The sequence below is a fragment of the Littorina saxatilis genome, linkage group LG16 (assembly GCF_037325665.1).
Source record: "Littorina saxatilis isolate snail1 linkage group LG16, US_GU_Lsax_2.0, whole genome shotgun sequence".
Taxonomy (NCBI): Eukaryota; Metazoa; Mollusca; class Gastropoda; order Littorinimorpha; family Littorinidae; genus Littorina; species Littorina saxatilis.
In genome coordinates this window covers 5,933,810-5,951,687 of record NC_090260.1, presented here as the reverse complement: position 1 = coordinate 5,951,687, position 17,878 = coordinate 5,933,810, and the positions used below count along the sequence as shown (strand labels likewise).

The window sequence follows — 17,878 nt, the reverse complement described above, 5'->3', positions numbered from 1 at the left end:
TGCATTGCGTTCAGTTTCATTCTGTGAGTTCGACAGCTACTTGACTAAATGTTGTATTTTCGCCTCACGCGACTTGTTTTAATTTGAAGTAATCGATAACAGCAAAGCATAAAAAACAATTTTGTTTAAAACGTATAGCTCCAATGAATGCTCTCCCTCATGTGCGAGGCCGGAAAAAGTGTAACACTATCGCATAAAAACAAAGTGTGTGAAGAGAAAACTGAAATAAGGCGGAGAAGTCGGCAACTGAGTCAAACAACCTCTAATAAAGTGACACATGGTATTAAACAATCGACTTCTAAGTTCATTTGATTTTGTAACCAAGAGAGGTTTAAGATTTTGAACGGCGTCGTTAAAAAAAAGCATCTTTTCTGGTCGACGTTAAAATATTCAGCATTGCAATTATCATTTATATTTAACGTATCCTATATCATGGTATAATTGTGCTTTTTATAAAAGAAAATAAAATTTTAAAAAACGACAACAAACCATGAACATATTTTATTTCCTTGTAAATCTGTTTTGCTTCTTTCTTTCCCTTTGTATTTATTTTTGTGAGTTTGTTCTATTGCAACAGCAACATTACAGCAACATTACAGCAGAACATGTATTCACGTAGGCTATTAACTGAATGCAGAACACAACCCAGTAGCAACTAAACTGAACAATTTGATATAACAGACACTACATTACAGTCATATGGATGCTTTAGTCTTGTGCACTTGGAACATTGATCGAAGCACCTAACATGGGTCCAGTGGCTTGGGGCTACATTCATCATGTCCAAGTGTTTTCTTTGTGTGTATTGATACTCTAACGATAGGGTTTTTTAATTTATAGAGAATACGACATTAGTCGAGTTACGAAACCTGACATTTTGAACGAGGCAGCCCATGTCGTTATCATCAGACAACGACACGACACGCATGCAACGACCCGCACACGGCCAAACATAGCAAGACAAGTGCAGAGAAAGGTCACACACTTTCAAATTAAATTTCGCCTACAAAATCAACTCTGCACAGAGAACACAAACCAGCTGTTGATTTGAGCCAGTTTCTAACTAGAGTGATGTCTTATTGCGTGTAAAAGCATGGTCAGATGTGAGACTGTGAATCGAATTGTTCTCACGGCATGATCGGCTGTTGCCTCTCTTAAAAACACAACTGTGCAGTCTACAGCTACAGCTACATTATTCATTTCCTAGTTGTTTTTATTTCTGTGAATTGCTAACCAAACGATAGTTTCGAACAGATAATGATATATTGGTAAAGTTATGAAAACTGAATGGTTGAACGAAACATCGGGAGGGGGTGGGGGGTCGCACACTTTTGAAATAGATTTTGCTCAGAACAAATCTTGTCTATTGTGTTTGAAAGAGAAATGAATTAACTAACTTTTCCAAAAGCATGAAGTCCATTGATCCAGCGGTTTGTTTTTCGTGGAGTTGTGGAAGTGTGAAAATACCGGCCGATTTCGTCAGCCGCATAACTATGTCAGGTACATGATTTTAATTTAATAAAAATCGGTTGTGTTGCTTTGTAAAAGTCGTTCTGCTTCAAATATCATCCACTTGGCTTTAAACTTTACACACAAGGAGAGTAGACTTTGCTCTGTCCATTAATTATTGATTAAATACCTCTTTTTTTTCTGGCGAGCCGATCTACCATGTAGAATTGTCCTTTGTTTCCGTATGAAGTGGGACTCAGGATATGTTGAATTTGTATTTCAATCACTAAAGATCAGATTTTGTTATCATTTTGTGTTTGGTAGTCCTTCTCTCTTAGGTTAACCATTAGGCCTGATTAAAGTGAATTAGCTTTGATAGACATCCAGCAACAATTACATACAGACAAATGGTCCATATTAGGAACATGTGTCTGTGTGTGTGTGTGTGTATGTGTGTGTGTGTGTGTGTATGTGTGTGTGTGTGTGTGTGTGTGTGTGTGTGTGTGTGTGTGTTCGTAAATGTGTATGTGTGTGTGTGTGTGTGTGTGCCTGTGTGTTACAACAATTTATCATACAAGCATCGACGGACGAAAGAAACAACAAGAAGAGCAACAGCAACAAGAAAAGCAACTACAACAAGTACTAATACTGCAACAACAACAACAACAACAACAACAACAACAACAACAACAACAACAACAACAACAACAACAACAACAACAACAACAGCAGTTTGATAGACAACAACGACAAAAACAAAAATAACAAATGTTCACACATAATCGAACATAATAATCGAGAATCACACAGACATAAACCTGTGCAGACAGCCAGAAATCTTGCTTGTGTGTGCTTGTTTTACAAAAATATATATATCTTACATGCATCCACGGACGTAACAACAACAACAACAACAGCAACAACAACAACAACAACAACAACAAAAACAACAACACCATCACAACCAACAACAACAACAACAACAACAATAACAACAACAACAACAACAACAACAACACACTTATAACACAGACAGAAAGACAGAAAGAAAAGACAGACAGACAGACAGACAGACAGGCAGACAGACAGACAGACATAACAAGAGCAACATTAAATATAATAACAGGAATAACAAAAAAACAACAAGAACGGCCAAAAAAAATCACAAAACAAAGCAAACACACTAACAAACGATCGCACAAACAGTAATCATAAATATTGATGGACAGACACCCACACAGTCAAACAAGCTGGTACCCCCAAAACTCTCCCGAATCAAAACGTACCCCCTAAAATCGACGACAAATCATGTATTCGCTTAGATAAACACGCGTTTGTTAGGGTGCAGGATACACAATGTATTGGGTTTTGGGTATAACTTGCGTGTTTGTTTTTGATATCGAATAACATGTTGCAAATAATGACTGTGTAATTTAAATATGTGTATGTGTTTAGAAGAAGATATTTTGCCAAATTATTGTTGCTGCAGTCGAAATGAATTATGAAATACGTGTGTGTTAGTCATCATCTCTCTTACCCCCCCCCCCTCCCTCCGCCCCCCACATTCTCGATTAAAGTTTTACTGGAAGTAAGCGTCTGCATGCATTCTGCGTTGTTTGCTCTAGTTTCTGTCATAAAATTAATTTGGTTCAATGAAAAAACTATGAGCAAATTAGTGGACTTACTGTGTTCTGCCTAGGTTTTCTTGAGACTCTGGTTTGTTAAAAACATCGGCAGATCACAGCAAAGCAAACTTGATGTGTTCTGTATACTTTTCCGTGCAACAGATTCAAGTCAAAAATGCCTGCCCACATCAAAATAGGCCAAATTAATCGAATATTTGGCCTTATCCCATGTAAAAGTCTAGCCCTATATGAGAGCCGAATCGGTTACAGGTGAAAGATTGAGCCTTTAAGAATATCTTCCTTCCTGTGTCAACCATCTTGTATATCGCATTCAGGAAAGGAGCATCTTTCCCCCGGGATTCAACCCCGACATCCGCAGCCTGTCTTTATTGACATGATTCGTTATTCGTAACTATATAGACCAGGGATATTAGATCAGCAAAATGCTGCGTTCTGCAATGAGTGAAATGCCTGTCTTGGCATGATTTGTAACACATAGCTATATAAACCAGGGATATTAATTAAAAAAGCGTTCTGCATCGGAAGTAGCAAGACTCGATTGTTGGTGAGTGTCAAAGTGCAATGATGCTGTTTATCCCAGGATAAAAACATGGTAGATGAAAAGAGATGTACCAGATGATGTTCACGGGAAAGAGAGTATCTGTAATCAGTGCCACGCGATGTCTGCACCCAGATCCTGGGAGAATGTGCACGAGAGTATTACCTACTCAGTGGGTGCCAGCTGCGTGCTCGGATTGGTTGAAATCACGTCTGCAAACCCCAATTGGCAATTTAGCCAATCAGACACGGGGGCTGACTCGATCACACCAGTGTATCTCGAAGTAATGTACATCCGGGTACCGATCGACTCATACTGAGTTGTCAGGGTGAAGGTCCATGGCTGTCAAAACAGTGTCGGGGCCATGAACACAATACGCTCTCTACTATATCACATGTGTCGGGGCCATGCAGCACTCTACTATATCACAAGTGTCGGGGCCATGAAGCACTCTACTATATCAGAAGTGTCAAGCAGACAGGACTGTTTCGAGGAGTTCGCAGAGTAGACACAGGTCCTATAAATCTAAATTCAAAAGCCATTAATGTCTTTGGGAATGTGTTTTGTTCCTCCTTGTCCTCTTCCTCCCCTCTTTTCTCCCTCCTCCTCCTCCTCCTCCCTGCCTTGGTTCTAGTCGAGTGATATGCCGGGCAATAACTCTCTATCCGAAGGTCCGCGTTGCTTTGTGTATGGAAAGCCGTTTGGCTCATAACCATTAGACGTGTAATAAATATTTCATACACGTATAATAAGTAGAGGTTACATGCCGAGTCTCAGTGATTATTAAAAATAATGGTCTAAGTTAGCGGATCATGAAAAATGCGCCGGGAAGAAGTAGAGCCGAATACCCGGCTTGAGTGGCGCACCGTACGCCGGCTTCGCCGGGTCCGAACCATGCTGTCGCGCATGTAATGTTTGAGTGATGTCTCGCTGGTGCAAGATTCTTTTTCTATCAAACTTGGACACAAAGGACACGCACTGACACGATATATTTTTTTTCCACAAAGAAAACAAACGAATTTTAGATAGAATGCATCGTAAGTTTTTATTTATCTTTCCTTTTGTTTTTTTTCACGATCGCGATCGGATTGTTTTTTTTGTGGACGTGCTGTTAGAGTTCTGAAATGGTTTGAGTTCCTTTTTGTATACACTTGAAAGTCAAACTTAGCTGAATGCCGCTGGTTTCCCCGTCGGTGCTGATAGAAGAAATCGACGATCAGGATCACTGGTATCTCTCGAATACAAAACGTAACTGGTCTCCGAACTGGAAACGGGAAACGGAGTAGGAATAGGAAACAACCCACAGGTAACACACCTGGAAAGTAAGATTTTGTCTAATTTTATGCACTCACGGCTTTTTCAACAGTTTCTCTCATCCGTGACATCACAAACTGACTTGCAGGGTTATGACACCCTCATACGATCCATTCTCTCTACGATTCATAGACTCAACATCAACAATCAATCCAACAACAATAATTTCCTAGTAACTTCTATTCAACATCAGGGCTATGCATTAGCAAAACAATGAAATGGTCACCAGTTCGGAAATGAATAACCCATCACAAATATACGTACCCTAACGGTGTAAGAACATGATGAACACAACTATAGGGACCCAAAACTCGAGGGTGTCCGGCTTAGCAACTGGAGCGTCGCCATTCTTTTCTCCCAGGCCGCCGCCGCTCCCACGCTCGTCGCCCGACCGCCGACTCCTCTTCTCTCTCTGGACCCGCTTGGTCTGCACCTCATTCAGCCCCTAGCCTCGCGCCTGACGACTTCGACATCTTCGTGAGGCCTTCGCCGCTAATTCTCATCTCCTCCGGCTTGTATCGCTTCTGAACTTGACTCTAACGTTCACAGAACATAACTTCTTGCTTGCCGTGCGTTCGCCAACTGATAGCCTTGCCTCGAGTTGGATGTGCCGTTCACTTGACGACCAACCGACTAGCCTCACACTTACGTGGCTTTATCAGAATCGCTGACCAATCATAATATGTTGTCGCTACCTGCGGCCTTTGAACTGACCTGTCTGTTTCCAAGTTCCCAACAAATGATATGACGTCATTAATGAACTGACGTATTTCCGTTCCGGTCTTGGTTATCCTTACAATGCACAGGCACTTGCTATATTACATTTGATAAAACATAGAAAAAAAACACTACATTCATTTATTCATCTTATTTCACAACAAAATAATATCCAACCCTAACAAAACAATAAACATAGAGTCGCTGGACATGGATTCACGTAATTTTACGTGACACATGGACCCACCAAGCTTAGGTCCTACCCAGATTCGTGGAATGGGAACAGCAGGAAAATGATTCAGAGGCCATATTGCCATTCCTGATCATATCATATCGTGTTCCATCATTGTCGAGGACGAATGTAACCGAGTGCCGGAACTCCACAATCTCCTTTGGAGGCGAAGACCACTCAAACAGGTTTGAGAAATTTAGAGCTTATCTCTAAGCCCTCTTTTTAATCTGTTATGGCTTCTCAGAGGAAGGTCAGAACATACCGACATAGGAAAGCAGCCAGACCACATCACAAACAGAACTGTGCAATCCACAGGTGTTTTCCACACACACACACATACAAACACACACACACACACACACACACACACACACACACACACAAACACACACACACACAGAGAAGCCGTATATATATGTATGTCACACGCTTTCCTTCTTTGCCACTACTAAAGCAAACGTGTGCAAGATTGTATGTTACACGCTTTGGAGCATGTGCAAGAACGGATTCAAACTCGAAATCGTCCCTCCAAAAGCCCCAAAATGCACACACGACTTTTATTTCTCCTGCTGTTGTCGTGTCTTCTCTTTACAAATTCTTCAACGCTGAGAATACTGAAAACGGCATCCCAGACTACAGTACTGTTTCCATACGCGAGTTTAGCTTCCCTTGGAAAGTGGCTCGCTCAGGAGGCCTGTTAGTCTGAAACTAGAAGGACAGAGTTCTGAACATAGATGACAAAGACCCCGGAAAGAACAAACATTTCGCGGATGCAGACACAGAAAGACGTCATGAAGAATGGAATGCTTCAAAAGATACAGACTGTGACGATGACTGTGACGTCATTCACATATACCGAGACGTCATTCATAGTTGTTCGTTCACTTTCGTCAAAAAGTAGATCTCTCCACAATGGCTGCTCCTGTGTTTAGGTTTATCAAGCGTGAGTACGCAAAACGTGTTTGTTCTCTCCTCTGTTGAAGCTGTGAGACATAATCGCCATTACGAGCTAGTCGTGTGACAGAGAGTGTTCTTGCACACTCGACTGCTGCTGTTTCACTCCGGCTAAAGCCGTCGTGAAACATCTACAGTCTCGTGTGCAAGAAAACTCTCTGTCACACGACTAGCTCGTAATAGCGGGTAATATCTATATCTATAAATATATATAGCTATTCTGATGGACACGTGGGGGGATTCGGGGGCTGTGATTGGATGGTCTCACACATCCCTTTTCCGATCATCAAAGCATAACGCTACGAAAGTTGGCCATTTTTGCCGATATCCAAACGATATCGGCAATAACAAAGACGCATGGTTCCGGTTTCTTTCACGTGTATAAAGTACACGCATACCTCGCCGGGCTTGTGTCTGTGGCTAGTCGACAGACGATGCAATTTGCTTTGTGTGTGTTTTTGTTGTTGCTTACTGTACATGACATACATTACGTGTAAAATCCAGTTCTTTAACTGGCAGCAAACCTTGCAAATTTCCAGAAGCTGCAATCTGAAGCGACCTATCTCTGATTTTTGCAGACGATCTCTCCAATCACCAATGTTTAACACAAAATCAGCAAACTCTCCTGTCACATAGAACGTCCATTGTGTAGTGCAATGTTGAAATGAAGTTACCGGTCTGAAACATTTCGTCGTTTCTTCTGAGACAATCCTTGTTCTCTTATCATCTACAGATTTACCGCAGTCTTCACCACGCGAATTCCCAACATAAGTCAGACTTTCGAACATACAATCTACGTAGGCAAGCATGATACGTCATAACGTCATATGATTCCTAAGATATTGACGTAATGCTAAGCATCCGGTTATCTTGAGTTTTCTCCGTAATACATGTCCGTGGGTTTTTCAATGTTCGGTTATTTCCGTGGCTTCATGCAGAAAGGGAACCGTCGTCTGCAATCAATGACATGGACCATTCTGGTCCTTGTTGCTGACAAAAACATGATTTTAACACAGAATCTAATGTCAGAATAGCTATATAAACGCTATTGTGTTTTCATCGTAGCAATAGGGTCCGATATTTAGACTCGAACAAGTATAATGCGACTCGTCTTCGACTCGTCGGCATTATACTTGTCTCGTCTAAATATCGGGCCCTATTGCTACGCTGAAAACACAATAGCTGTTAATAGAGATAGGTGACAGTGTATTTTTCGCGTGGCTATAAATTGATTCGACCTTTTCACTTTGACAGTAAGAACAACTTACGGGTGCAAGGGAAGCGTTCTGGACAGCGCAGTGACATTCTAAAAATAGTAATTCAGAAACGGGAATTTGGGGTGAACGGCGCGAGACAGAGACAGACAGCGTGGCGGTTCACCACAATCACCTTTGAAGGCGAAGTCCTGTCAAACGGGATTGAGAATTTTAGAGCTTATTTCTTAGCCCTATATTATCTGCTGTGGCTTCTCACATGCCAGAACATACAGACAGACAAAAGCCGCTAGACCACATCACAAACAGAACTCTACAATACACAGGTTTTTGCCCACACACACACACAAACACACACACACACAGAAGCCGTATATATATATGCATATCTGTATCTATAAATATATAGAGATAGGTGAGAATGTATTTTTCGCGTGGCTATAAATTGATTCGACCTTTTCACTTTGACAGTAAGAACAACTTACGGGTGCAAGGGAAGCGTTGTGGACAGCGCAGTGGACAGCGCAGTGACATTCTAAAAATAGTAGTAACTTACAAACGGGAAAGCCACACGAAGGAAGGGAGATAAACGCCAAACACTGGAGAAGATAAGGAAGAGTTACTTATAATGGTGAAATGAACACAAAAACCAAAATCAGTTCAGCGCTGCGCGCTGAGAGCACGTGTTGAAATATCTCATCGATGATATTGTGTCCGGGGTGTAGCTGAATACGGTGTCCAAATTTGAAAAAGATCCACCGAGAACTTTGGCGTTGTGATGTGGTGTAGCGGCTATGGTGTGTCGGTATGGGGGCCCGGGTAGCTGAGGTGGAACCAAAATAGCTGAGGTGGAACCAAAATCGGTTCAGCGCTGCGCGCTGAGAGCACGTGTTGAAATATCTCATCGATGAGGTTGTGTCCGGGGTCTCTCTGAATAAGCCCACCAAATTTGAAGCAGATCCATCGAGAACTTTGGCCGTGCATCGCGAAGACACAGATACACAGACACACACACAGATACACAGACACACACACACATATACACAGACAGACACAAGTCGTATATATATATAGATTATATAGATGTTAATACCGCCCATTTGTGGTTGCTGTTTTACGTTTTTTCAATGTATGAGAGCTGAAGTTAGGAATCTGTATTTTCGTATATATTTCAAAAGTGTGACAGAACATTCATCGAATCAATGTCTAATGAATCTGATCATTATATCTTCATTTACACTGTATTCAAGGCAAACATTTACTTGTTCAAATGTATCGTTCCATGAAAGAAGAGAGATGAGGGTAGAGGGTAAAACGTGTGTCTACTTTTTGCTTTATGGGTTTTAAAATTGTTTCTGATTCATTAAAAGTGTCACAAGTATACCTATTTCCGTTTCTGCATGTGAAAGCATATTGTGTATTTTTTTTAAACAACGTTATTTTGAAAGAGAGCAGTTAAGCGGTTTATGTTTTTAACTTTTTTGTTCGTTATGTCATTGTTCATTGTATTGTTTTATTCTTTGTGTGTTTGTTTGTCCATTGTATTTTTAGTAACTTATTAGTGTACAGCAATTTTGTTTCATGCTTAATCATAAACAGTACCTTTAACAAGATTGCTAAATGATTAACAGTTTGTGATATCAAGATAACGACTCTGTCTGAGTCCCTAAACATTCGTAATCAATCAATCAATGAGGCTTATATCGCGCATATTCCGTGGGTACATTTCTAGGCGCTCTGCAGTGATGCCGTGTGAGATGAAATTTTATACGGCCAGTAGATTGCAGCCATTTCGGCGCATATTTACCTTTCACGGCCTATTATTCCAAGTCACACGGGTATAGGTAGACAATTATTAACTGTGCCTAAGCAATTTTGCCAGGAAAGACCCTTTTGTCAATCGTGGGATCTTTAGCGTGCACACCCAATGTAGTGTACACGGGGGTGTTCGGACACCGAAGAGAGTCTGCACACAAAGTTGACTCTGAAATAAATTTCCGCCGAACCTGGGATCGAACTCACGCTGACAGCGGCCAACTGAATACAAATCCAGCGCGCTACCAACTGAGTTATATCCCCGCCCAATTCGACGTGTCTCTGTGTTGAGTTCAGGTATCACGGGGCTTGCACGGGCCTGTCTGCTCTGTTCATGTCGCGGTGTTGTAGAGCTCAGTCTGATCTTCTGAAGAATCGTCGTCCACAACACACGGTTGAATAGAGAGGGGTGTGTTAAGTGTTGAGTACAGGTATCACGGACCTGTCTGCTCTGTTCATGTCGCGGTGTTGTAGAGCTCAGTCTGATCTTCTGAAGAATCGTCGTCCACAACACACGGCTGGATAGAGAGGGGTGTGTTTAGTGTTGATTGATAGAGAGGGGTGTGTTTGTATTGACTGCGCGTGTCTGCTGTGGTATATATAGCGGTGTCGTCAGAGGTCCGTGTTAGTCTGTAAGGACCCGTCGCCAAGACCACAACCTTAATTGAGGTAGTTGTGTGTGCTCGGTGTGTGTCATTGTGTCTATTCATTGGTGAAGTGTTCTATAGTAATGTGAGTGAAGTATACGTCTTCTCAAAGAAATGATGATTTGTGCAGGTATACGTTCATCGCACTCCTTCTGATAACTCTGCAAAGGCATTCGATGCGTTTGTGGCTACGGCTGTGGATTTGCCCAACCAGCCCCCAGCCCCACACTCAGAGGCCATGGAGTGATGTGATGTGTTGTGTGTCCCTGTATCACTGTGAACACTGACTGAAACACTCAGCCCCCACACTCAGAGGCCATGGAGTGATGTGATGTGTTGTGTGTCCCTGTATCACTGTGAACACTGACTGAAACACTCAGCCACCACACTCAGAGGTCATGGAGTGATGTGATGTGTTGTGTGTCCCTGTATCACTGTGAACACTGACTGAAACACTCAGCCACCACACTCAGAGGCCATGGAGTGATGTGTGTTGTGTGTCCCTGTATCACTGTGAACACTGACTGAAACACTCAGCCCCCACACTCAGAGGCCATGGAGTGATGTGATGTGTTGTGTGTCCCTGTATCACTGTGAACACTGACTGAAACACTCAGCCCCCACACTCAGAGGCCACGGAGTGATGTGATGTGTTGTGTGTCCCTGTATCACTGTGAACACTGACTGAAACACTCAGCTCCCACACTCAGAGGCCATGGAGTGATGTGATGTGTTGTGTGTCCCTGTATCACTGTGAACACTGACTGAAACACTCAGCCCCCACACTCAGAGGCCATGGAGTGATGTGATGTGTTGTGTGTCCCTGTATCACTGTGAACACTGACTGAAACACTCAGCCCCCACACTCAGAGGCCATGGAGTGATGTGATGTGTAGTGTGTTCCTGTATCACTATGAACACTGACTGAAACACTCAGCCCCCACACTCAGAGGCCATGGAGTGATGTGTTGTGTGTCCCTGTATCACTGTGAACACTGACTGAAACACTCAGCCCCCACACTCAGAGGCCATGGAGTGATGTGATGTGTTGTGTGTCCCTGTATCACTGTGAACACTGACTGAAACACTCAGCCCCCACACTCAGAGGCCATGGAGTGATGTGATGTGATGTGTGTCTCTGTATCACTGTGAACACTGACTGAAACACTCAGTCCCCACACTCAGAGGCCATGGAGTGATGTGATGTGTTGTGTGTCCCTGTATCACTGTGAACACTGACTGAAACACTCAGCCCCCACACTCAGAGGCCATGGAGTGATGTGATGTGTGTCCCTGTATCACTGTGAACACTGACTGAAACACTCAGCCCCCACACTCAGAGGCCATGGAGTGATGTGATGTGTTGTGTGTCCCTGTATCACTGTGAACACTGACTGAGCAAAAACAAGCTGGTTGATTTTCACGCAGAATACTGACTGCTATTCGTAGAGGTAAGTTTGTTTGCGTTGGTTGGTTGTTTGATAAATTTGCTACAACATATTATTTCAGTAAATTTGTCAAATTCCTTATGTTTAAAGGAAATTTCTCAAGTTCAATTTTCCCTTCTATTGTTTGATGAATTTATGGGAAATAGGACAGTTGGTGTTAGGCTATTTGTCAAATTCGTCAGAGAGAGAAAAGAGAGAGACAATGACAATGACAATTAGTGACATTTGTTATTTATTTATTTACGAGGGTAATGGTTTAAGCACAAAGTGGTTGCTTATTTACGACCAGCCCTCTCCTTAAGGATTACACTAATAATAAACGGAAAATAAATAAATTATTACATTAAAAAGGTATCTCAAAAATGGCTATCGCACATGAGTTGTTTTTGTACATCTTACAGGATGAACACATTAATTTTTAGAAAACTAAACACAAGCAGCAACATGTCAACAGAAAAAAGCCATTGGGAGCAATAATCGACCCCAAACAGTTTTTAAAGCAAAAAACACCGATTATTTCTGTAAGAGCAAAGATAACATATCTGTCGCTAAAACCTGTTACAACATGTATTCGTCAAAAAGTATTTGGTATTGAACTCCATAGCATGCTTCCAGAAAAGGCCAATGAGGAAGGGGAATGCGTATCTTTGTGGGGTATCTTTGTGGGGTATCTGTGAATATTTGAGGACAAATTAGAGCAAAGTATGGAAGGTTCGTTTTCTGAAATAATGTTTTGCATCATGAGCCTTTATTGAATGCGAATCTTGCTTTGAGTGGAATAATGTTTCATTTCGTATTTCTTCCTCTGAGGGTGTAACGCTTCTAAGCAGTACTAACTTGCGGGCTCGCATATATTATATACGAGGGCCACCTGAGACGTACCGAGCCCGACCAGGAAAAACGGTTCTCCCCTTGCATACGAATCATATAAAGGCAGAACTATTCAAGTTATTGGGACAAGATATATTACTCGCAGATATATAATTATCAACACGAATTTATGTTTCTGACATTGATCCTAAACGCAGAAACTTGATCAAATTCCGATGTCCCATCGTCAGGCACAAATTACATTTGACTGTTACGTCTTATTTGCATGATTCGCTTCGATGATTATTTTGGTCGGAAGCTTAACAAAATAGCAATCAATTTGTTCATTAAATGTGTCATATAATCGATTTTTTACTCAAAGACTGAAACAGGATTGCATTGTATTCCTCATCACATCTTGAATCTAGAAAAGATATGTTATGTTTACGCTAAAAATGTGCTCGGTTTTTACATGTCGGTCTTGTTGCCATGGTGTGCCGGTTTGGCTAGCCCTTATTCTATGAGTCTCGACGGGATTAACAAGTCTGTCTACCGTTTAGTTTTAGGTCAACATGCTGACTAAATCTGTTGTTATAGCTTGGTGCGACTGGTTTGTTGGTTCTTGGGGAGGGGGGGTACCTCTTTCTGTTTAATCTTTATCGGATAGAAAAAAAAAGCTTGTTTGTCGACAACCCACCAAACATTTAGTAGTGTCATATTTTTCACGAGATTTTTATTCGTTCTTCTTCTTTGTTCATGGGCTGAAACTCCCACGTTCACTCAAGTTGTTTGCACGAGTAGATGTTCACGTGTATGGCCGTGTTTACTCCGACATTCAGGCAGCCACACGCCGCTTTCGGGGGAAGCATTGTCAAGGAATTTGTATGATGTTTATGTGACCCGTAAATGAACAGAGAAATGTATGTTTTCTTTTCTTGGAGATCGATAATGGTTGTGTTATGTTTTGGTATTTAGATGAAAAGTTGATCGGAAAGTTGTAGTAGGTTTGAGTAGTTAGACGTTTTCTGTGACTGTTCTGTTTACCTGTTGTTTTGGTCTCCTGGAAGTACTCATTTCTACATTTGCATATAGGTAAATTTACGTTTATTGTTTCGGTTAGCGATAGTGTTTGATAGGAATGTAGGTAGCTGTCGCCCCGACGGTTTAATGAGTATGCTGGGTTTTTTTCTGCAGGTGTCAGAGAGCGATAGGGAAGCATGGCGAATGGATGTGTTTATGCTTTGAGGCGAATCTGTGGTTGAATGGTGAAGCGTGCATTCTTTTGATACTTTAGGTAGAAAGTGGCTGAACAAAATAAGGAAGTGTTGCTGTGGAATATTCATGTTGAACAGGGAAGTGTTGGTTTTTATTGGTTTCTAGTTATTCTGCTTATTTTGATTTTTGACTTTGCCGTGCAGACGTGTTCATTACATTTAGTCAAGTTTTGACTAAATGTTTTAACGTAGAGGGGGGAATCGAGACGAGGGTCGTGGTGTATGTGCGTGTGTGTGTGTGTGTGTGTGTGTGTGTGTGTGTGTGTGTGTGTGTGTGTGTGTGTGTGTCTGTCTGTGTGTGTGTAGAGCGATTCAGACTAAACTACTGGACCGATCTTTATGAAATTTGACATGAGAGTTCCTGGGTATGATATCCCCATACGTTTTTTTCATTTTTTCAATAAATATCTTTGATGACGTCATATCCGGCTTTTCGTGAAAGTTGAGGCGGCACTGTCACGCTCTCATTTTTCAACCAAATTGGTTGAAATTTTGGTCAAGTAATCTTCGACGAAGGCCGGGGTTTGGTATTGCATTTCAGCTTGGTGGCTTAAAAACTAATGAGTGAGTTTGGTCATTAAAAATCTGAAAATTGTAAAAAAAAATATTTTTTTATAAAACGATCCAAATTTACGTTCATCTTATTCTTTATCATTTTCTGATTCTAAAAACATATAAATATGTTATATTTGGATTAAAAACAAGCTCTGAAAATTAAAAATATAAAAATTATTATCAAAATTAAATTGTCCAAATCAATTTAAAAACACCTTCATCTTATTCCTTGTCGGTTCCTGATTCCAAAAACATATAGATATGATATGTTTGGATTAAAAACACGCTCAGAAAGTTAAAACGAAGAGAGGTACAGAAAAGCGTGCTATCCTTCTCAGCGCAAGTACTACCCCGCTCTTCTTGTCAATGTCACTGCCTTTGCCACGGGCGGTGGAGTGACGATGCTACGAGTATACGGTCTTGCTGCGTTGCGTTGCGTTGAGTTTTATTCTGTGAGTGTGACAGCTACTTGACTAAATGTTGTATTTTCGCCTTACGCGACTTGTTTATACTGTGACTTCAGTGAGTACCGTATCTTGTAATTATTTTTCATTACCCGGGATTGTGTTATTCCATTGTTCTGGCATTCTGTTTTTGAGTCAATAGCGAAATCTTCGAATTTTTATTTTGTTTACCAAAGTATTTGTGGCCCTACGGTTGCGTGACGTCATCTTCCAGTGTGTCGGTGTATGACAGTGTGTGCCTCAGTGTGTAGAAGTGAGTAAATGTGTGTGCGTTTGACATAACCAGTGTGCACATGATGACATAACCAGTGTGCACATGATGACATAACCAGTGTGCACAGGATGACATAACCAGTGTGCACAGGATGACATAACCAGTGTGCACAGGATGACATAACCAGTGTGCACAGGATGACATAACCAGTGTGCACAAGATGACATAACCAGTGTGCACAAGATGACATAACCAGTGTGCACAAGATGACATAACCAGTGTGCACATGATGACATAACCAGTGTGCACAGGATGACATAACCAGTGTGCACAGGATGACATAACCAGTGTGCACAGGATGACATAACCAGTGTGCACAGGATGACATAACCAGTGTGCACAGGATGACATAACCAGTGTGCACAGGATGACATAACCAGTGTGCACAAGATGACATAACCAGTGTGCACAAGATGACATAACCAGTGTGCACATGATGACATAACCAGTGTGCACAAGATGACATAACCAGTGTGCACAAGATGACATAACCAGTGTGCACATGATGACATAACCAGTGTGCACATGATGACATAACCAGTGTGCACAGGATGACATAACCAGTGTGCACAGGATGACATAACCAGTGTGCACAGGATGACATAACCAGTGTGCACAGGATGACATAACCAGTGTGCACAGGATGACATAACCAGTGTGCACAGGATGACATAACCAGTGTGCACAGGATGACATAACCAGTGTGCACAGGATGACATAACCAGTGTGCACAGGAGTCCGGTACAGGACCACTGCTATGTAGACATAACATTTCACTGACAAGCATGCTAGGTATTTTCGTGTTTCTATAACCCACCAAACTCTGACATGGATTACAGGATCTGTTCCGTGCGCACTTAGTCTTGTGCTTGCGTGTACACAAGAAGGGGGATAAGGCATGATCAAGTCTGCACATAAATTGACCTGGGAGATCAGAAAAATCTCCACCCTTAACCCACCTGACCAGGCGGCCGCTGCCGGGATTTGAACTCACGACCTTCCGATTAGGAGGCCGATGTCTTAATGTTAACAAAAACTGCAATCCGACGGTCAGTTTTCAACAATATTTCATTTTATAAACAGATCACACGCAGCCAAATTTTGCCCCAGAAAACTTAACTTCATACAGTTTTTAACGTTGGAACACGGGTGCAAAAGTTCGTCTGCTAATCCCATTCTACGAAAAAACATATCCTAAACGATACCAAAATATGAACAGAACACACGATATTTGCCTTTACCGCCACAGCAGAATAACAACATATCTGTGTACTTGATTTTAGTCCAAAACAGGGAAACTGACAAGAAGTGTTAACATAATGGAATGATTTGCACGGAACTATACAACCGCGCATTAATCGATCGCCTGCGCGGGTTGACTGGTTGAGTGAATAGGATTCGATCAAACTTTTGCACAAAAACTCCTCTTTTCTTTGAATAACTGAAGAAAGGAGAAATAAAGAGGTTACACACCTCGTCTCAGTGATTATTACAAATAATGGTCGAAGTTAGCGGATCATGACAAATGCGAGCTTCAGCGTGACTCGGCATGTAACCTCTACTTCTCTTCTCATCAAGAAATTGTCAATATATGGCATGCAATGCACCCCTATTAATATTCTTAAATCATTTCTTTTAAACAGAAAACATATTACATTTACTAATGCATCATATTCAAATGAAAGTACTTTGAAAATATGGGGTCCCATAGGGATCTGTTTTAGGCCCATTATTGTTCTCCATTTATGTCAACGATTTACCACTTTGCGTACGTAATAACTGCGAGTTGTTTGCAGATGACACTACCATACATTCCAGTCACCATTCCTTAGATTATTTATCAAAAACTCTCCAAGAAAGCATTCATGCACCATTGAATTGGTCAGAGTCAAACCATATGTCTCTTAACCATACAAAAACAAAATTTATGCTCATAACCACAAGACAGAAGCGACAAAATATATTATCGATCATTCCGCCAATTTATATTAAAAATCAAGTATTGGAAGAAGCGTCCCACCATAAAGTCCTTGGTGTAAAGATTGATAATAATTTGTAATGAAATGAACACATTGATTACATCTGTAAGATTGCTTCCAAAACAATGGTATCAGTTATCAACCATTAAACACTTCTTGAATCTTCACTCGCGAAAGATCTTTTTTTACAATCACATATTGTCAAATATTGATTATGCATCCACTGTATGGGATTGTGCAAGTGCTAATGTTTTGAAACCTTTAGCTAGTCCTCACAGAAGAGCAGTGTGAATGCCCCTGCTAAGGAGCCTTCTGTGTATTTAGATTCTTTTTGTTTTGTTTGTGTTTTTTAGTCATGCTTCTAGGTTGACTCGCATGCGACTTTCCGTGGTGGTGGCTTCCCCTTTTTTCTTTCACTTTTATTACCTTATCTCACTTTTGCCCCTATTTGTTCCCACCTCTGTAGGTTCGCGTGCGGGTCTAGCTTGATCTTTATCTTTTATTTTTCTTTATTAAGTATGAGCGTCCTGGTACGACTTTTTTCGTTT

The 17,878-nt window shown here is 41.3% G+C and overlaps 1 protein-coding gene and 1 long non-coding RNA gene across 2 annotated transcripts in view; one reads left to right on the top strand and one right to left on the bottom strand.

Moving 5' to 3' along the window:
- Positions 1–17,878, top strand: part of LOC138949825 (uncharacterized) — a 484,249-nt gene that overhangs the window by 432,059 nt on the left and 34,312 nt on the right. The window lies entirely within an intron of this gene.
- LOC138951557 (uncharacterized) lies at positions 4,693–5,893 on the bottom strand. The gene is made up of 2 exons (XR_011451169.1): positions 5,212–5,893; positions 4,693–4,948 (listed from the first exon to the last, which is right to left on the bottom strand). It is a non-coding gene; the product is annotated as an uncharacterized lncRNA (long non-coding RNA).